This window comes from Xiphophorus couchianus, chromosome 23 (genome assembly GCF_001444195.1).
Source record: "Xiphophorus couchianus chromosome 23, X_couchianus-1.0, whole genome shotgun sequence".
Taxonomy (NCBI): Eukaryota; Metazoa; Chordata; class Actinopteri; order Cyprinodontiformes; family Poeciliidae; genus Xiphophorus; species Xiphophorus couchianus.
In genome coordinates, this window is record NC_040250.1 from 7,552,809 (window position 1) to 7,575,703 (window position 22,895).

Below are 22,895 nucleotides of genomic sequence, written 5' to 3' on the forward strand. Positions count from 1 at the left end.
CTTATTGATTTCTGTAGAAGTGGGAATGAGCAGACAACTGTTCTCCCCCACACCCCCCATTTCTTTTTGGTGTTTTTTTTTCTCTTCTTTCAAGCCATTGGAAGTATTAGGCTTGGTATTTCAGAGGTAAAAATAATTGTTGTTTACTCACTCTGGGTTGTGCAGAAAATAATAACAAGAACATTCACAAATAAAAAAAAACCTGTTGCTTTGGAGCATACCTGCTCTGTGTTAGCAGCTAAGTGCTGCAATGGAGAAGGGTCAAAGACATAATGCGTTATAATCTCCACGTGGACAACCTTCCCACCCAGCAGCGCTGCTACCGCTAACAAAGAGCGTGGCCTCATCCCTCAGCTGCCGCTTCCCCTCTCGTGCTTCCACCAGCAGACCTTGGACTTAAACTGCTCCATTGTCGTGGTGCCTATCGACTTGTTAGATGAATTCAGATTTCACATGTCAATTAAATGAATGTTGCCCTGGTGATTAGAAGATCCCACTAATTGTTGCTCCCTCCTCCTCTTTCCTCTGCTTTTTTCTTTCTCTTCCTTCCCCTCCTCCTCTTGCTCCTGCCATTTTCCACATGGAGGAGCAGGGAATGGGGCTTTGTGCCGTTGGGCCCCTTTATCCCATGTCCAAGATGGCTCCTTGGCCTGTTCCTCAAGCCAGTCTCCTGCTCTGAGAGGCCCACAGCCAGTCTTTGAGCTTTGGGGAATAAATGAAAAATTGTCAGGGTGTATCTGAATTGATGAAGGTCACACTGGAGTGTTGAAAAATGGATATCCATATTTTATCACATTTGCAACACAATTCCATGCTCACCTAGTAAACATGAGCAGTTCTGACCAACACCCGTTCTGACAAACGCAGTGCAACATGTGCACAGTGGCAGAGAATTACCCCTACAGCCTCTGAAGGAGCAGAACGCTCGAATGCGTCCCAAACTGCTTCAGAAAAGGTCAGCCGTGCACCCCAGACCCTCCTCCTATTGTTGTTCTCGCAAGCCACATGTTTGTTTTACTTGACTCAATGGACTTGATCTGTGGATCTTAACTGTGTTTCGTTCCACATGCACCCAAGCCGTGTAGGAATCCAGTCTATTAAATCACTTAATCTCCAAGAGGAAAACAGCTTTCATCTTAGAAATTACATGGAAATTTAACATACTTTTTTCATTAGACAAGTGAACACTAACAATAAAAACAAGTGATTTGGGAAGTGTGGATGTTCTCTGCTAAACCATGTGCAGACATAGCTATTTTGCAGCACTATGTGTGATTTAATGAGCCACAAATCATCACAAGTGTTAGTAAATAAATTTGCAAAAACTCAGAGTTGAATGCAAAAGGAGCACACCGTTCCATCTGAGGTTTAATGGAAAGTCATGACAAAGAAAAACAAAGATAAATAAACCTTTAACTGGTTTGTTGTGGTTTCTACCACAGAGAGCCTGAGAAGGCATGTGCAGAGTGGGTCTCCGTAGCTGTGTTTCCATTACAAATCGGCACAAATTTTTGTCTATATTCTGCTAATGTTGAAAAGAACAATTTCATAATTGATGGGTTTCCATTAAATAGGAAATTAAATTAAAATCACACGTGAATAAGTTTGTTCACGCGATAAGTCATTAAAAATCATGTCAGTGACGGATGAAAGCAATTCTGAGATATATTGACAATTCAGCCATGGCGTTAGCGCTCATCTATCAGCCATCAGAGGAGATGTCGGTGTCTTATTCAGGCATTGGAGCAATAAACCAATATTCTTGGGAGCAGCTTCATATGCTGCATTTTGGAGAAATTTTAGTTGGTGATTTTAAAGAAGAGTTACGGATTCAACACATACGAATGACCTTTTTATTAAATATGTAACGCTGTGAGAGCTCAGGTGGAGCCAGCATCACAATGTCCAACAAAACCCAAAGCAAACCACCTTCTTCCTGCTACTTCCTGTCATCTTCATGGTTTTCACAAGTGTTTTCCATTGCAGTTTTGCAAAATACATCTATTTCAATACAGCTGAAAAACCCACCTCATCCTAGAGCAAAAACTGTTCATTGAAAAATGACTTTTTTCAACATTTCTGGTTCCATTAAGCAAATTTATTTTTGTAATTTCAATTTGTGCAGTTATATGGTTAATGGAAACACAGCTACTGTGATCATTTTTAATCACCTCTGTCTCTATGTCCAGCATTTTAAAATCCTCAGCAAAAACACAATTTCTGTACAAATCAGATTAACATTTTCGTTTTGCTGTGGTCTTTTTAAAAAACTTTCATGGGTTTCATCCATAGTTCAAATGTTTTTGCTACAGCCATACAGACCACAAGTAAACACTTCTGAAGGGAAAACTTGACTAAAGCCATGCAAGTAAAGAGAAGTACAACAAGAACCTTGACCTTGAACAATAAAAGGCAATAAATAATCAAATAAAAGTAGGGGAAATATGTTTTGATGCATAACTGTGGGTGACCTTGTAATTCCCTCATCTATTGTTACAACTCTAAAGTATCAATTAGTGATCCTGCAGCTAAGTTTATGTGTGATAAAACCAAATCTTTAAAAATTAGACCTCAAAGAAAATCAGGAATTGAAATTGGCTAAGAAAAGCCTGATCATGGCACAATTTAGTCGAATCCACGTGTTCATTTAAAATAACTTTTTATCCTTTGTGTGCAAGCTCATTTTGAAAGGGACTAAAAAAAATCATTACTGCACATTCTTTCTATCGTTCCTTTCATTTTTCAACCTAAGTAGTTACTGCAGGTGTTGGAAGAACTCATTGAAGTAAAAAACTTGGATATTTCCCACTGGCACAAAAACACACCCACACACATATGCCCTGCTCTGATCATTTTGACAAGTGTGTCATGCTGCCTCTACAGAGAACTCCACAACCTTGGGATTCTGAAGCCCTTGAAGACATTCAAAACAGAAAACTCTCCAAGAGTCTTAAGCGGAGCTCTAATTACCCCTCATCACAATTAAACACAGTGGACAGCCGCTCTAAACACTGGGTGACATCTTAAAACTGAGTGAATGGCTCCCTGCACCCCCTGCACCCCGTCCAACCACTACCACAACCACGCTCAATCACTTAATGTTCAACACTAACCAACCATCACACAGACCTACATTCATAGGCCGAGCTACAATAGAAAACACTGCTGCCCAGACGGTTTGGTTTGCACTTTATCAGACTATACAAAACAGCAACGCCTCATTGAGCCACAATTTGCTGCTAGTTTCCTACAAGAAGCAAAACAAAGAACGGGGCGGCCTGGTCTTCCTTTTTTTGTGTCAAAGCAGCGGACCAGACAGCACACACACAAGCATGCGCACACCCACGCCCACACACACGCATACACATATAAACGCAGTGAGAGTCAGAGATGTACCAGCAGAAAAAAAGAAAAAAGTGAGAAGAGCAGAACAACGCACTCAAGAACAAGTCTGTCACATCCTTCAAAGCACAACATGAGTAAGCTTTGCAACCACTTTAGGAGAATAAAAGAAGATACTGCACACCTGCAATGCAAATAACACTGTTTTAACTCTTCTGTTAGTTAAAATTATAGAAACTGAACATAAAAAGAATTTCTCCTTAAAAAGCAACTAATTTAACTTCTGCTTCTCTAAATATGCAAGCTGTAGCTGCTGCAGAACAAAACAATAGCTTGTCCTCATGATTGGGTCACAGACATGGACCACATTAAAAAAAATTGCTTGGGGAAAAACTGCTTATGATAGGGCAGTCACACTCATTTCCCTCCCTCTGTTACCCCCCTCATCTCTCTCCAACTCTTCCTCTCCAGTTTTACTACCACGATAATTCCTGAGCGAGTAAGTGAACGTGCTCTGTGTGCGTGAGCCAGTTGGGGTCGAAGTCCTGTTTGTGCATTTGTGTAGTCATGCGAGAGCGCGTGTGAATGAGTGTATTGCTCATGGATGAGTGCCGCGGCAGTGAGTGTGCAGAGGGAAACAGAAGTCTGCAGAGCGAGGGTGAGGGGGGGCTCGCTCAAAGTCAGGCTATCAAGCAGACAAAAAGATGCAGTTAGGGAGTTTATGCTGTGTTTTGTGTTGTTGTTTTGCCCTGGTAAAGAACAATAAGGCAAATTCAGTCATTCTAACGTTCAAGTAGTTGAGTGGGAGGAACGTAACAGAAATAGAGAGCGTAAAATAAGCACCTCTCCAAATGAGTAATTGGCACACTTGTCACCAAAGGGACTATTAAACTTAGAACAAAATATACATATGTATAAATGATAAATGTGCGATTACGAATTAATTACAAAGTAATATTAGTTGCACTAATTGCTATAAAGAAAATAGCAAAAGTCTTCCTAAAAGTGTTAACAATAGAGTATAGCATTAATATCTTTTTATGCTCTTGCACATCTTGCTACAATTTAATATAGATTAGTAGACATGATTCACATTTAAACATATAGAAAACACTAACAACTGATCAGATTCAGGGAGAAAACACAGTTCCATATTTACATAAAATATGGCATTGACCATTGATGGAATAATTTTTAATTCTTTGTTAGAAGACAAATTTGTTATACGAAAATTGTTATAAGAAACCTAACTAAAAAGATTATTTACCTGGAGTTGTTTATAAACACAAATAAATGTTCAAATAAACAGTTTAATGTTTTATTATTTTCAACAGTTGTATTTTGACCTTGTGGCACAAAATCATGTGACAATGAAATGCTACAAAATTTCTCAAAGTGAAACCACTCACAAAAAAGTAAATGAAAGTGATTCAATAAGATCCAGACATGATGGAGAATAATTTAAGCATAAAACCTCCCTCCATCCAAAACTTGAAAAGGTCAAAGATCAGGAAGCAGGAAACTGCTTCCCTTGCAGACCTCACACATCCTGGACACAAACTGTGTAACATTTACCTTCAGGTCAGTACTGCAAAGTGCTACTTGCACACAGCTCCTCCAGACTAGTGGCAGCAGCAATTAGCAAACACATGGTGGAACTGTGAGTGCAGTAGCATTGTTGTGATGAAGTGCTGAATGTCGGAAAGAGCAGGAGCTTCTTAAAGATACAGACGCCCAATTTCAAGGCGTGAAATTGCACAGTCCAAGTTCTTTTAAGTTATGTTCAATATACACAGCATTTTTATAACTGAAGGTAACATAGCTACCTGGTTGTGCTATAAAACGGAACTATGTGCCTGGAAATTTAACTGCTGCTGTAAGAACAGACCACTATCTGTTGAAATTACACTTAGAATCAGGACAAAGTAGATTAAATAATATATGAAGTGCAAAGAAAAGACAAAAAAGTGGCGCGATGGTTAAAGGCAAAGCTCTGATTTTCTACCATAGACATGCGACTGGATCTATTATCATACAAACACTTCAATAATCTTCAAAGAATTTCTTATCAAAAGACAGCAAAGTTAAACCTCCCACCCCACTTCACTTCAGCCACCTCCAATATACCAGGGCAGTTTGAAACAGAGAGGAACACTCTTTTAACCTTTATAAAGATTTAGATGCTGACCAAAGCCTCTGCTGTCCATCAGTTTAGCTGGTTGGGTGAAAAAATGCTCTGAATGGATGGTTAATGAGAAGTGACGCTGTGATCTGATGACACTGCGGGGATACTCTAGTTTGTCACAACGTGTAAGGGCCTTCACATTTCAAGGGTGGCTGCACTTCAGTTAAACAACACACAGCTTAACATGAACCAGCTATGACAGAAAAAAAGTTTCTAATCCTGGATAAATCGAGGCACAAATCAGCAAGACATCTCAGAAATACATTTATATCTCACTGCAGACTTCAAAGCAAATCAAAAGCCAAAAAATTACCTCCAGCAATACATCACCAAAGACAGAAATGATTTATTACATGAATACAGACATCTGAAGCACACTTTGGTGTGTTACCTCTGAAACACGTTGACACCTCGTACCATTCCTTTCATTAAACTGTGGATGACAGAGAACCTGTAAAAGAAGAGATAAAGTCACATAAACTCCAAGCATTAAACACGGGCACAAAAAACGTGTGATAAATTTAAACGTCATTTATTATATGATACTACTTTCAATGATAATGAAGTTATTTAAAGTCGATAAAAAGCAGTTAGACGGAAAAAGATGTATTGTCCTCTGCTATGTCATATGTTCACATCTTTATTCCTTTTTAGAAGAAATAGCATCAGATGTATCAGACTTCTCAAATCTAAACCCACTCCCTTCTCACCTTTTCCTCCATTTACTTTCACAAGCGTGCACACTAACACCAATTCTTTTCAGTGCCCTACACTTACTTGGAAAGTTGTGATTTACACTTGTGTACTAAAAACAGCTTGAGACAAACACATTAAAATAATGAGGAGAAGAACTGACTCTGTGTTAGTGGTTGGAGTCATTTGTGAAAGCTTCCTCTGTGTGATACTGATACGAGAAAAGTGTGAAAAGCATCATTTAACACGCTGAACTTCAAGTGCAAGGTGAAGGCTGAGAGCTACCCTCTGATACCACTTTGTCATACCAAAAAATATTGTTGCACGTATCCTCCAACAAAGCCTTTAGAGTAAATCTAAGTCAAATCTTTAGAAACTAATTTACTTTACAGAAACCGTAAGTAGAATTTGTTTGCTTTGCTGGGGGTCTGCAGGTGTAGGGATTGGCTGCTGGATCGAGAGCAGGGAGGGGGTCCTTTAAATCTACATATGCATAAACACACACAGCACTAACCCCCACGCCCACTGACTTTTGTCACCCACACACGCATCCCAGCGCTCACCCACCCCTGGAGAGAGCGCCCAACCTCCTGACCTCCTTCATCAGGGGGTCAAAGAGAATTTAACACGAGGGTTCCACATTCCTTCAAGGTGATAATTGCTGTAGCTGCTGGTGGGGGGCCATCAGGCACAGGGTAAACAAGCTATGACTCCATGCACCCTCAACTCCCACCCAGTTAAACAGTCTGCGTGACTGTGACCTGCGTAAATTATGCCACCGAGCCCATCCTGACAGCACGTCAGCCGTAGCAGACTGGTGAGTCTGTTTGGTGTCTGAGCGCCCAGGTGTTCTGGATAACTGTAACTGCAACATCAGCAAGACAAGCCAATTCACACATGCTGTCAGCTTCGGTCTGGAGGCTGGCTGCATAAAGCGGATTGTTAGCACAGAGCTGAGCTAAAGCAAAAGGAAGCACTCAGAACAATAGGTCGGGGACAGCAAGTCTGTTTATCACACCTCCCGATCTCTTCTACTGTCCTACAGACCTGAATACAGCTAATGAGAGGAGATGAATGAAGTAAGAGAAGTGGCGAGAAAGATTGTGGTCCGTAGAGTCATCTTAACTACAGATACACACCACTAATACAGAAATTTTATTCTTAGTCCTGCACTGTGCACCCCCACTTATTTACAGATTTTTCTGTGGAATGCAACTAAAATATTCAAATCAAAATACAACTTGAGAACCTAGATGTGTCTAGATGCTACTGACTGGCACTTGCAAAGCAGCCAATCCCAGAGCGCCATTCATTCTCCTTGGTGCTCATTGGCTGCGCCAACAAGTGCAGAGGTAAGAATATAATAAATATAAATAAGGCAGTTTCCACTATGCATGTTAAGGTATATTTGGAGTTTGAAATACTAAAACATGCAACTAGAAAGTTTTCAGAGGGGGATCTCAACTATTTGCAGATTTTGGCTACTCGCCAAATCCCTGTGAATACTGCAGAATGAGCAGAACTGTGAAAGACAGTTACACTCACCTATGCCCCCCTCAATGCCTAAAACTAAAGCCAAAAAATACAAGTACTTCATGTACATTTTGTCTAATAATTATCTGACCACTTGAGGCCACCCATAGATCATTTATAAAAATTCCAATACAGCGAGCCTTAAATTTTTTTTTAAAATGGCAAAGTAAGACTGTGACATCACAGCAAAGCTAACAAAGATTGTCCTTTTGCAGCAGGACACTGTGAATTTCACACCCTTCATCCCAATACACATGCACTGTTCAAAGGGGGAGTACATCAAAAGCAACACACATACTTCAAATATGTGACCAGAATTAAAGTTCTACCAAAATCCCTTCGTGCTACCCGAATTATAGAATTATTAATTCAATTATATCTCAATTATTTATTTCAGGTATGAAATTATTTGCTTCCAGCTACAAAATAAATGCAGGAAGGTTACCAACAGCAACATGTGTCCAAAATACGTAATGTTACAGAATGTTGCAACTTATTCACATATTTTAGGTAATGAAATTAGAAGAGTTTAAAAATGGCTGGATATTTGTTTGTATGTTGCATTTACTGCATTTTTTAATAAAAGAAAATTAATAATCCACTCAACCTGTTAAATATTAGGTAAGTACTCATAAAATCTATTTTTCTATGAACACTGTTTCTGGTAATTAGGCATTTGTAATTAGTAAGTAAACAAATTATTGAAAACAACATGCAAAAGTATTCTGCTTTTCACCTAAATAAAAACATCCAGGGTTGTTAAAATGAAGTTGAATAACCACAAGAACATGTCTGAGTTATTATTTGACAAGCTGCACATACAAGATCAACATTTAAAACAAAGAAAGCACACTGGATTTGAATGAACTCTCCAGAAACGAAGGGAAATTGTGATTTTAAAAGAAATTCTAAAAAATTTCATTTGAAAAACACCCTGCTGCTGTTTGACAAGGTGAACTGAAAACAATTCCTTTGTAAGAATTATTTATTGTAGTGCTGTCAAGTGCAGACAAAGGGGTGCTTAGTGGATGCTTAGGAAGAAAAGCAGCACCAGATTTTTTTTTTAATTTTGTTTTTATTGTCAAAGAAAATGTTGGGCAGTTTAACTTAAAATGAATTATTAAAAATGCAGTAGTGCAATACAACAAGTCTTGCATTTTAAACGCTGTAGCATGAGCAATTCCTAGAGAATGTTTGAGTCTGTTTTATATTTATGACTCGATAATATGTTGTGGATTTCTGCTTTTATCTTTTACTGTAGTCAACTATCTGACTTTTAGCTGTTTGGTAAATACAGGCCATGCTCTCCACCCACATGTGGTTTCCCCTTAGCCACACACTAAGGCTTGGGGAGGTTATAAAAGCCAAATGGGTGATTAAAAAGCAGGAATAATGGCCTCCACAAAACTAGGAATGCATTTAACAACTACAGCAGCTCCAGAATTGTTCAAAATCAGGCTGCCGTTAATATCGGGAATCATTCCGCCTTCTCATGACCATGGCCACATTACAAAGGGTTCATGGCTACTTTCAAAGGAACTGACCCTGGGAAACATGAGAAGCACTGGCAGGATATGCTCTGTGTTTATGATTTATGTTTGAAGACAACCCAGGAGGATTTAGTCTGGGCATATAGAGCTATGCTGACCTGCCCATCAGTTTAACAATGTTAGAGTATTGCGGATGCCTCTATAATCCAGGATTAGAAAAGTCAAATATACAAACACCTTAGCCTCTCCTCCCTTTTTCACAAACATCATGAAGGGAGACAGATTGAAAGGGAGGCTATTGGCTGGTGTCTGTCTGCTTAGCACACCCAAAACCCAAACTCCATCACTTTCCTCATTACTAGAGCTTCATGGCTTTTAGGGCTCTGTCCTTTATCTGGGATTTCACATTTCCCCGGCCTACTACTTGACATGGCTCACCCAGCTGTCAGTAATCAAGCAGCATTGGGCAACAGCAGCAGCAGAGGCTGGCCGAGACTTCAGGCGGCACCTTGATTTGAGAATTTCACATCACAGCCACTGGGACTGCTAAGGTTTGGTAATTATAGGCTACACATCCTATCAAGCCTGTAACTCTAAAGGTCGCATCATAAACTAACCTGGCATAATAGGTGGATGGGAATGGGGAGCAGGGGCAGTGGGGGGGCCGTGCATTTGTATTTAATTGGATAACCCTAGATAAAATCCATTAGGACCGACAGGATTCAGAAATCATCTAATAATTAAACAGTGAGCCTGTGTGCTTCAAATATCTTAAAACAGCAGTTCAGTGCTCAGATGAACAAACAACATAATGAAGGTCAAAAAACACAGCACAAAGTTCAGGTAGAAAGTTATGGAGAGGATAAGAGCAGGGTTAGATTCTTTGGCAATATACCAAGCTTTGGATATCTCACAAAACACTATTCAGTCCATCATCTGAAAATTAAAGGCGCTTAGCACAACTTCATACCCACGAAGACATGATCATCCATCTAAACTGACAAGCTGGGCAAGGAACGTCAGTGGGACAGCTACTAGAGCTACACTTAAAGAAGCCATTAAAAAAAAAGAAGACATAAAAAATTGTTTGGAGTTTGCCATATAGGGGAGAAAGCAAACATGAGAAACTTTATCTGATCTGATGAGAATGAAGTTTAAATTTACAAAGCCAATACATATAACTGTGTCTGGCAGAAATCTAACACTGAACACACCATCCCCATGAAGAAACATGGTGGTGGAAGCATCATGCTGTGGAGAAGCTGTTCATAGTTGACAGTGAGATGAATGAAGCTCCAATCCTAAAAGAAAACCTGTTTGCTAAGGAATAGTGAAGACATTTTACCAAAACAATGACCATAAATGTACCTCAGAGCTACAATAGGCCTGTTTAGATCAGACCGAGCTCCATTCTAGAAATGACCCAGTCAAAGTCCAGACCTAGATTCAACTGAGAATCTGTAGTTTCATCTTACTGAGGTGGGAAAATGTTTTACTCTCTTGTAGCGCAACGCAGGTAGAGGCACAACAAAAGACATGCAGCTGTAACTATGATAAAATGGATTGACTCAGCAGAGATAAACACGAATGTATGCCACACTTTTCAGATTTTGCTTGTTGAAATTCTGAAAACCATTTATCATTTTCCTACATTCTAGGACTGAAAAAATGAATGGAATTAATCGGGTTAAATGTGATTTATCGATTATTAACTAATTTAGTAATCTAATAACTGTTAACTTGCAAATACAAACTCTAAAATTTTATGTTAAATCAAGAATAAGCAACTTATTTTTGCACATTGCTGTTGGAAGTATTCTTTAGCTGTAGATGCTAGTGTTCCCTAAAGCTAAAGTTATTGCATTTTAGGCAATAGTTTTTATTTCATCTAAAAATCTACGTTCATTTTTTGCTTACTTGCATTTTTGAATATTTCAAAAGTTGTTTAAAATAAACTCAAACGGTTGAGTAAAAATTCTGCACAGCGTTCCAATTATCATTATTATTTTATTAATTGTCAAAATAATCATTAGCTGCAGCCCTATCGTGTGCACGAACTACTTTGTGTTTGTCTATCACATCAACTTCCAAAACACACTGAAGTTTGTGGCTAACAGACTGGAGATGTCCTGAGGATGTCCTTCTGCACATCAAAATTCTTTCTGAATGCATAAAAGAAGTGATAACTGAAACATCCTGTTTTGTTTTTGTCCACGACCACGTGCTTGTTTGTGTGGGTGCTTCCACCTACAGTGAACGCATTGTACTTGTGTGCACTCTAATTGAGAGGTAAGCAAAAAAGTTGCCTTTAAAGTTGCCAATAAATATCCTGCCAGTAATGTTAAACACCTGCCCATAAAGCTCAGAGGAATGCTAAATGAAACCAAGTTGCAGAGCCTGTCTCCTGTCTGGGGTCTAAAGTCAAGGCAGCAGGATTTGTAATGGCTGTAACCGGGATTATGGAGTTCAAGCATTACAGGCAGGAAGCGAGAAAAAACATGACATGGTGAGCGCCGCTGCTTTTCCTCCCTCTAACGGCCAGCACAATGAGTTGTGTGTTTCCCTCTTTCAGTACAGAAGCATTCCAGATTATTCTAAGACTTTTTTTTCTGTTGCACAGCAGACTCTTGGCATCAAGAACATGTCAAAACACATCATGGCGAGATTTTTTTGTTGAACTGCCATCACAGCTGAATGATCAAAGCTTCTTCAGAAGTATTGTTTAATACTATCAGACACATGGGTGTTTAGCCGAAAAGCGTTCCCAATTTCTTCAAGTGTGAGTCAGATAAAATTGGACAGGAGAAAACCGCAACTCCAAACACATCCTTGTGATCGCATCTTAACCCCATCACTGACTGGACATAAACGATGATTTATTAACTAAAGCACGGTCATGGCATGAAGATGTTTTAAACATATCACAAACCAACTTCCACTCATGTACAATCCAATATAAACTACAGTCTACGTGTTTGATTCTTCAGTATGCACTGAAGTTAATATTTAATATTTGATGAGCTGTCTGTGCTGATTATCTATGCGACAGAAGGATGATTTTGTCTGTGTTTTAGGGCTTCCAGAGGTCAAATAGAGCACCTGACCCCACAAGCTAGAGACGCCGTCGTTTGGCCTCGGCTCTGGTTTCGATTCCCCAAAACTCCTGACGCCGTTCTCACGCTGCACCTGTCAAGCACCAAAAGGCCCCCTGCCACGGCCCTTTCAGCGACAAGAATATACAGCTCTTCCCACAGGTCCAGTGTGGCTAATTACTGCCAGGACCAAATGCCACAATGCTACAGGGTGTTCAACTGATGTCCACTTTACTCAACAGTTGTCCTCCTCTGTTTACTTTCTCTCCCTCTTTCCTTAACTAGAACCAGAACAGGCTGACCATGCACAAGCAGTTAGCTCCAGTCACCGACTGCCCAGAGATTAAGCTCTGCTGTCTACACGCAAGCATGAATAATGAAGCTATCGCTCCAGACAGGCAGGCAACGGCAGCATGAGTTATATACACCAGTAATCCCACAGGCTACTCCATACACGCACCAGATGTAGTTGTACAGTAGTAGCTCTACTGTAAAGCTCATGTATCATTTCACAAAGCAGAAGCGTCGACTCTCGCTGATTAAAGATCTTAAATCTTAAAAGTTTTAGGAAGGAGAAAAATATGTTTTTTACAAATGTGTTATCATCAATATTGTGACAGTATGGCATGAGACAGAATTTGTGAAAAAATCTAGCTCCTCTGCCTTCACCTAGTGCTCCTAGTAGTGACTGCAGAAATACACAACCCAGTCAAAAATAACCAGTCAGAGCCGTCAGGAGGGTTTTAGTGCTGTCAGTCAGCAAAGTGTTTGTGTACACCTGGCTTTCTCCTACAGCTGATTCACCACAACATGGCCTGTCACAAATGCTAAGGCTAGTTAGCATAGCCTCTAATGACGGTGGATAAGCCGTTTTCCAGGAATGGCAAGTTGTTTCTCCATCATTAGCACATTAAGCAGCACATATACAAGCATGATTGGCAGTGCTAAGACCTTCCTCCTGCCTGATTGGTTGTTTTGGGCCAGAAACGGTGCACTTCTCCAGAACGTATCAGTAGCATTAGGAGGAGGTGGAGGAGCTTGAATTTTTCACAGATTATCTGTCTGATACCATACTGTCACAACATGGTGGCAGCTTGAACAAATATGAAAAAAACATATGCTTCTAAAAGTTTCACACTGCAGCCTTAAGAGAGTTTTCACCATATCTACAGTGAACCCAACCAACAGTTCTGGTCAGAACTTTACATAGAATTGCCGTGGGTTTTAATGTCATAGCAATTTCAGCTTTTAAGTTATTTATTTAATCCATTTTTGTTCCTCTGGGGTGGAATGATTATACAGTAGATCATTAATTAATGGTTCCTAAGGAAGTATCTAAGTCAATGAAAGAGTAAGTTTCATCAGAATGAAAAGTCCTTGCATTGTTTTGAACAAGGTAGTCAAAAAAGCTTTGTCATGTTTTCAATGTTACAGTTTACTCTGTGTTCTAGTTCAAAATAAAGTGAGATCTTGGTGACACTGCCTGAAAATGCTTAGGAGAGCACTACGCGGTACTTGCATTGTTATTTATCATAGAATTGTGCAAATTGAAATTACAAAAATATATTCCCTTAATGGAAACACGTCCATTTCCGAAAAACTCACGTCTTTGCGCTGGGATAAGGTGTTTTTACAGCCGCATCCAAATAGATATTTCGCAAAACTGCAATGGAAACACTACTTCCGCATCACGGGAGTCACGTGATCAGCAGCCGGATTTTATTACCGGTGATGAGAACCGCGAAGAAGACAACAGGAAGTAGTCTTCTTCGTAATTTGTAGTTTTTATTTATCTTTTTTATTATCGTTTTCAGGAGGGAACAGAGGGGAGCGGAAAGTGTCGGACAATATTCAGCTGACTCCGCCAGAGCTCTCACAGCATCGCACATTTCATAAAAGGTTGTGGGTCATTCAAACATGTTGAATCTGTAGCTCTTCTGTAAAGTTGCTGACTACAATTTCCCCAAAATCCCACATACTGTATGTAGCCGCTCCCAATATAAGGGGTTTGTCTTTCCAACACCTGAAAAAGACGCCAGAGTGTCCTCTAATGGCTGATCGATGATGAGCGCTAGCGCCATGGTGTTGATATGAATATTTCATGGACCTGTTTACATCCATGGCTGCCATGATTTTTAATCACTTATTGTCTGAATGAACAAGCTCATTCGAGTGTGATTTAAATTTTAATTTATTTTTAATGGAAACATCGCAATTGCGAAATTGTGTTTTTTCGACATTTGTAGAAATATATAAAGGCAAAGATTTGCGCACATTTGTAATAGAAACGCAGCTACTATTTGCACAGCCATTTAAGTTGTACAGTGAGTTACACATTATTTAGGGAGGTAAATGTGTACTACTCACTAAATATGTGTATTTTACATTTTTACTCCATATGCTCCTTGCTCTGGAACGATGAGCCCATGATGCGGTCAGTAATATTGACGGTAAACATGTTTTCCATCATAGCTGGAATGTTTTGGAGACCCTTTTTTATCCATAATGACCTGGAACATTTAAATGAGACAAAAAACACAATAAAAGAGAAATCTGTAAAAAGATCAAAGTACTTCCACTACACTATGTGTTTGAGTAAAATGATCTCTTTCCCAGCGTCAACCTTTCTCTGAAATTCCAACTATAAATAATTTGAGCATCTATTCTCAAAATATAATAATAAACAAACTTTACAAAAATCAAGCAAGGGTAAAAAGAAAAAAAGTTGCTATTTATTTTTTTAAACAGCATATTACTCATGTTTGACCTAAGGAAGAGTTCAAAAAGGAATATGTGGTGGAATAACCCGGAATTCAAACAGTTTTAATTCCTCTTGACGCGAGCCTTTCATACTTAAGTTGGGTTCAGGTGTCCATCTGATCAGGCCCTCATTCAGTAGAATAATGCGTGCTGTGTTGAGATTCACTGGGCTGGAATGGCTGTCAGTCATGCACTGATGAAAAAAATCAGAGAAATGATCTGCAATGGTTTCTTATTTCTTGTCCGGAGTTCTATTAGGAGTAACAGATTTTTCCTCCCCATTGGAAAACGCTCCATGACAAAACGTCCAAACATTGGCTGCACCTGACGTAAGGGCGGATAATAACAGGGACCACGTGACTGCAGCGCTCAGCCTGGACTCAGCAGGGTCTGTCAGAGCCTCCCTGGTGAGGACGAGACACACAAGCACTGAACGGAGATGACGGTTCGGCTTTTAAGGAGACATTTCCAGAGCTATGTGATGCACGTCAAGATATTTTAACTTTGCATGAGCCACTTTTTCCAGCTGTTCTATTGTGGGGTTTTACAGATTGTATCTAAATGCGCGAAATAATTGGGAGGGGAATAAATGCGCAAAAGCGCACCGACTGACTTCGAGTCTTATCTTTTCCTCTCCCTGCAGTTGCCATTCAGAACTCTTTTCTGTCTTGTTGTAACTAGCACGCCACAAGCCCCGGTTCTGAAGAGCAACGCGACTAAATTCCTCGGTCTAAGTCTTATCGCGCTGCGTCACCGGCTCAGACGGGGGCAAAGTATGGCACCATATTTGAACTTGCATGAATGAAAGTGACGGCATCAAAGCACACAGCCAGCAGGCGACTCACTCAGCCCCGCTCGTCTGTCTGTCTGCCTCCCCAGCGTGGCACTCTGCTGCATCCTTCAGGGGAGCATCACCTTGTGGGAGGCATCCTCCTTTTTAAACAAACATCGGTCCTGGACATCCAAACCAGCTCGTCCTGCGACATATTTTTAGTTTGGACCCGTTGATGTCACTTCCTTCCTGGGTAAAGCCTGTACAATAGAGCCCAGGGATGCGGAGGGGAGTCCGGAGAGACAGAACTGGGGATATTCAGAGCCAAGTTCACAAGGTCACACCTCAGGGCAGAATTCAAGCCCCAGAGGAAACAGGCGATGCTCTTTTAAAAAGACAGCCCCTCTCTATTATTACTCGCTATATCGACGGTGTACACTTTAACGTGATATACAGTCACATCTACATCCTCCTACACCCATGTCATGCGCTGGAGACGTTCATTTCCTGCTGCGCTGTGCGCATTTACGGCCAGTGTTATGTAATGAAGGCGGAATCATAACACTGTGCGTTTACATCATGCATAATAGATGAAATCTGATGAGAATCAACCAACAATGCATTCAGGACACTGAGAAAATATTTAGTTGAACACAGTCACAAATGCTTGATGGAGTCAAATTTAAGTAAAACAAAAAACTTCAGCCACCCTGATCATATTTTTAACAGGCCCTTGAAACAATTTATTCACTACCATTTACTTCTATGTTTCCTGAGATTAATTTCTCAGTGAGAAAATAAATTTTATTCTGGGTTAATCATTTCTGAGAGGTAAAGGCAGGGCAGTATTTAGCAGTATCTGGAATTGGTTGGTTAGTTTGGGTGCCAGAAGCATGCAAGTTTGTTACATCCATGCAATTTAGAACAGCTTGGTTAGGAACAGATAAACTTAGAGGATTTTAGGCCTTTTCCCCACAAGCAGCAGCAGTTCTTCCATGCATGGGTCTCCTTCTGTGTATGGCAGCCATATTTAAAATAATTGGCTAAATTTAAAGTTTCACAACTCTAATCTGTGTTTAGAAATAATGATCAGTGGAGTTTAATTTCATCCATGATTGGCCAGGTAATGTTTTATATTTCTCATAATTTTCTCAACCTATTTTGATATTATTTCTAAAATAATTATTACACATATGTTTTTTAATATTTTTACCCGTAGAATGTAGGTTTTATTCTTTTCTCTTCAGTAAGGAACAACCCAGCACACATCTGACCAGTGAGTGTTTTATGTGAAATGATCAAGTGTTTTCCTGGTTCCCTACAAAAGTAGAATAAACCTCTTAATGTCTTTTCAAAAAGGAATCTATAAATCAGATACAAGCTTCCGTATCATCAGCTAAAAGAGTAATACAGATTATTCCTTTTTATAGTGCCTAAATTGTATCAGCATACACAAATAAAGTAATAGAAAACCTTTTTTTTTGTGCACACCTTGGTTGAGTGTGCCCTGGGTTATGAGTCTTATCACTCACAGTACAAATGTTATTTGTATCTGTCCTTTCCCTAAGGTTTTTCACAAACACAACATGTATCCTTCAACAATATGCAATAGATCCAATAAAATAAATGATGTTATACTGACATAGAAGTGTAATAGTCAGGAACCATAAAAAATATTTAGTGTCCCTAAAACTCTCAGGTCCTATTCTAATGCCCAAACCCAGTGTATAGATGCAGTGCGGCAAAGTGATGACTATCTTAGTCCAGGTCTCTCCTCTTCACCTTTGAACTCAGACCCAGCAGCCAATCTCTGATCCACAGAGGGTCTCCTTTCACTTTTACCCCCATCTCATTCCAGGCCCCTGAGATAGATGACCATCAGCATGCCAATACTTCACAATACTTCAATTTCCTGCTCAGGAAGAGGTATTTTAGAGGTTGATCAAAGTTCACAGGAGCAGTGTGGTGCCTACAGGGTTCAACACCAGACACCAGCCTCGTGCAAAGAGCCTGAAATCCAAAAGTTAAGCTGTGAACATTCCAGAAACGCCGGTCCTCCATGTGTTAGCAACATAACCCCTGCTGCCTCCGTTCTGACTGAGGGGCAGTATTGTGATGGACTCTGACATCCAGCAGCCTGACTGTATATAATTTCAAAAATGGTCAAAAGTGCATGTGACAGGAGGATTTGGTCATCAGCTGTCATAACTGAGTCACCAAAAGATAAATTTTTAATGCTCAAGACAATCTTTTTAAATAAAACACAATATTTCATACATTAACAGAATCCAATTTTATCCCTGATTCTTACCAATTAACTCTATGTTTGGAAAATACAAACCCAAGCACAAATAAGGCTGCTCAGTAATAGAAAAATATATTATATTGTTTAAAATTGTAATAGTGGTTTCAACCACATGTCTACATTCCTTTCTTCCTTTTCCAAGGTCACAATGACTCTACTATCCTCTTGAACTTTAACCTCTCATTCACCAAGAGCAGACAACCCCCTCCAGTGAAAAACAACCCAACAGTCCAAAATATTATTAAAATGAAGAGTTTAAATGCAATGCATCAGAACAGTCTGTTCTTTTGCAATTGTAATATTTCACAATTTAAAACTATGATGAAAATCATGATTTGATTTATGATTATAGTTACCGTCATGACTAAATATAAATATTTTATGGGTTTACATCCTCAGTAACTACAAGCACTTAAAAAAATAAATGAATAAATTTCATACATTTCAGAATCACAACAGTCATTTTTACCCATACTTTACACGTTTGCTAATAAATTAAATGAATTGTTTTTAATTATTTTAAACAAGTAAAAACACAGCAACAAAAAATAAAAGAAACCTATAAATGGCATCCAACAGTCATATATGATTTTTTTGTTGGTGTTGTGAAAAGAAAGACAGCAAAAGTAAAGTTACAAAGAGCTGCGACATTTATTTAGTTAGTTATCTATTTATTTGTTTGTTTGTTCATTTATTTCTGTATTTATCTATTTATTTGCATTTTTTTACTTATTTTGTAATCTATTTTTACATGCTTGTGCCATTCTTTGGTTTTTTATTTTACCACCTTTAAATATCTGTCAATGAGTCCCAAAACACAAAACAAATCTTATAAAATTAATGGTGTCTCAGCTCCTAATAAGAGTCTCATTTCTCAAAGAAACATTTTAACTGCTGTCTAAATGAAGTGGCCAGGGATGAGAATGGGAGATGGAGAGTGGATAATGCTTCAGGATCTGCAATAAAATCTCCCTTTCAAGTTACTTTTTATGCTATCTTGATTTTTGGAAACTAACAGAAACAACAAAAATGTTGTTGTTTCTGTTTGGCTTTGCTATATGTATTTGTTATACTTATATTCCAGTGAGAAGAGGATTTTTCATATTGGATCACTGTACAGAGTGCATGAATCCAGTTTGTGTGGAGTTGTAAGGGTTCACCAAGCCAATGCACAACATCCCTGTGTATGTTGTAGTTTTTTAATAGGCTGTCGCTCTCATGTGGGTTTGTCATCTGTATGCTATTGGCTGGATCGGCATCAGACAGGATGGAAGCAGGCAGTGCAACCAAGTGGTGGGAGAGAGGGGTGTGGTGTAAAGGGGTGTTTGCCGTGACTCACACCGACACTGAAAATACACATTTTCTGTCTTACTCATAAACACATGTGGCTGCAACACTTACACTCAAGCCCCCATGTCTGGTTAATACAGTGAATGGTAACTTATCTCTTTAAAACACATGCTCTCCAACCAGTAAGCTATTATTAGATGAAATATCCTAAATACCAAACAGAGTAAAAATAATACAATTCCCTGCATTCCACCCACATGTGTGACTTAATGCTCCCCAACCTGCTTTTTTAATTTTGGGGTGAGGGAGTTTTTTGCACCTTCATTTTTTGAAATCATTATGTCAAAACCTTGTTCTGTTTAAACTCAAGAGCTGAATCATAATTACACTTTTTCAGATTATTGGTTAAGAGGAAAAACTGTACCCCTAACTTGTAAGGGGAAAACGTTTCCTTATCGTCCAGCTGTGAAGTGGTAGTGTCGTAACCGAAGGGCCATGTGGAAGAGATGTGAGAGAAAAAGCTTGGTTTGTGAACTTTGTCATCATTTATTTGGGAAACAGCACAGACAAGCTTTAGTAGGATCCCAGCAGCCACGTTCCACTTTGCCTTGAAGTGGATTAATAATGAATTAAGGCTTTCCCGCCCCTTTTCTAAAACAATATTCATGCATGCTAATGCATCCATTATTTATAGTGTGCACGTAGGACGGCTAGTGGTGGCCACATGCAAGTGGGAGGGATGGGAAGATGAAATAGGAAGGAGGGGGTCTCTTGTCCCCCACCATGTGAAGCTAAGGGACTCTGGAAGAAACATCCGCCTATTGTGGCTGGGGCCTGAGCTGGATGGGAACGGCACTGGGTGTGGATTTGGAGAAGTAGGGGGAGGTGGAGGATGCCAGACAGGCAGCTCGTGCACAGGCAGAGGGCCGCCAAGTGTTGTGGGGGGAGGGGAGGATTAAACAAATAAATACATGATAAGAAATAATCGTGCCAGTGAGGGTGGGTGCGATGGAGACAAAGAGGCTAAGAGGGAGGAAGGGGAGGAAGGGGGGTGTCAGTTAAGTCAGACAGGATTTACTGTCTGAACTGACCTGTTCTTGACCAAAAACCTTCCACGTGGAAGGAAACTTTGAAGGACGTCTTTTTTTGTGTTTGTTTGTTTGTTTGTTTTACTGATGCATTCAATGGCTCACCGATTACTGCAGCAGGGAGCAAACTAAACCTTTTTAAATGGAAATAAACTTATCTTCAAAGGTTTAATGCCACAGTGACTGAGAAATATTGGCTAGCACCAAATAATAAGTTAAGTAGCACAGGAACAGATGCATTTCTTACCAAAGAAACAGAAAGAGAGTTGAAAATCTAAAAAATGAGTAAAGAGGCTGTCTTTCTTTAATGTGCATAGCAGGCATGCGGTGATGCAGTGCAGAGAGAAGCAGGGTGAGGAGAGTGATAAGATAAACCAAAAAGCACAAGCCAGATGAGCTTTTCACCCCGACTGATCCCTGTATTAGCATAGATACAGAGTCATAAGCATGGCAGGAAACTGGCGTTGTGGAGCTGAGATCAAGACTATAAGACTCATCTCCATAGATACCACCGGGGCCATGCAGGTAAATCTTACATCAGACTTATCTAAGCAATGTCTGGAGCACATTACAATATGCCAACAACCTGTCACCTTAAACTTCAGTAATCCTTGTCAGTGATTAATTCTTAATACTGCTTTGCTTGTCTCAAAAATGAAAAAAGAAGAACTGCTTAATTTCTATTTCTGTCGCAATGATTCCTCAGAGTAAAAAGTCTGTTCAGTCTCTCCTTCCAAAAAGAAAATTCTACTAATTATACTTAAATATCAGTGTTTATGTGTTGGAAATGCTCAGAGAAATATTCTGATGGTGGAGTTGGAGGGGGTTTTTGCACTTGACTGACCCTGAATGGTAATTGGATGGTCAGAAACAAAAAGAAATTATAGCTTTTTTTACATGTGCTATCAGGCTGACACCAACACTCTCTGCTGTGGAAGTTGTTACTGATTAAAGAAGAACAAAGTGAGGCAGTTTTATAATTACAGTGGGGTTTAAAAATAAATACAAAGAAAACACAAAAACTTCCTCAAAGGCAATATTATACAGAGGATTGTTGGGGGATCCTTCAGGGAGCGAGATTTCAAAATTTAAAGGAAAATTGTATTGGTGCAAATTTGTTACTCTGTTATATTCTTTTTACTGCACCTACTATAGCATATCTATAGTGAAACATGCTGGAGTCTTTTTAGAGATCTTAGAGCTAAAATAAACAGCTGTACAGTTAATACACAGAAAGTAATGCCAACACATAATTCTGCTTTTTGCATAAATATTTAACTTAGTGGCTGGATTTGTTTAAAATGTTTAAGTGATTAGGGTTTATAAATAATTAATTGCAATTGATCACATTTTAATCTAAAAATATCAATAAAATAAGCAACCTTTCCAATTCCAAAACCCTCTTTGCTACCAGATTACTGAAATTAAACATATAAGATCAACAACATTGTTTTTAATCTGTTATTTTGGTTATTCGATCATCAGATTGGTGCAAAGGGCTATTACACCCTTAAAAGCTTTCAAGTGTCACAAAAAAAACCTGAAAAATATTCTTCTTTGGAGATGTGGATAGTTAACACTGACATTAGCATTGGGGTGTCTGCACATGTTTTACATTGAGATGCTATTTTAAGTTTGAGTAGCTTCAGTTCCATTTTGCATAACTTGAACACAACAGTAGTGTTTTCCAGCATCCCAGCAGATCGTTTTCTGAAACAGAAATGACCCCCCAGTGGGCAAAGAGGAGCAGCATTGTCATCCATCAATGTTGTTTGTGGATGTCGCTTGTGCGCCAGAGTTATAGGAGGACCAGAAATGCATAAATATAAAAGTTCTGGTCAGAAACTTTAGAATGTAAAAGAAAGAAAATACAAGTAATTACGCTAAAATTAAAATCTTTACAATATAATATGCTAGAGTGCCCACTGTAATTTAACTACATTATTTGGTTTATTTAGTTCAGGCCCAAGTACAGGCCCTTTGTTGTTACAATGATGCACCATCTAGCACTGGGTAAAAATGAATACTTGGGTCATACATTAACTGAGCTTCTAAAAACAAAGCAGGAAGCTAAACACTTCCACTGTTTGGCACTGATTAGTGCTAAACATGGTTGCATAGTATGGAACATGGAGAATTAGGACACTTCAGGAGTGATTTGGAAATATCACAGTTAAAGTAAGGGACTACTAACTCTACAAGTAATACGCGTTTAGTAATGCTATCCAGATTAAGTTTGCTAGTTGTTAAAATTTTATAGTGGATGTTAGGAAAAGCTTAAAAAGTCAACACTAATAATTTTGTTTCGTTTGGAATTAGAAAAATACTGCAGATCTGTGAAACAC

At 39.2% G+C, this 22,895-nt stretch overlaps 1 long non-coding RNA gene across 1 annotated transcript in view; it reads right to left on the reverse strand.

The window, feature by feature from the left end:
• The window catches only part of LOC114139102 (uncharacterized), a 111,164-nt gene extending 94,825 nt beyond the window's left edge, over nucleotides 1–16,339 (reverse strand). The window contains exons 1-2 of the long non-coding RNA XR_003594386.1: nucleotides 15,941–16,339; nucleotides 5,919–5,978 (exon numbers count right to left, since the gene is read on the reverse strand). This is a non-coding gene — a long non-coding RNA (uncharacterized LOC114139102). The remainder of the gene's footprint in view (nucleotides 1–5,918; nucleotides 5,979–15,940) is intronic.
• Nucleotides 16,340–22,895: the final 6,556 nt, after the last annotated feature.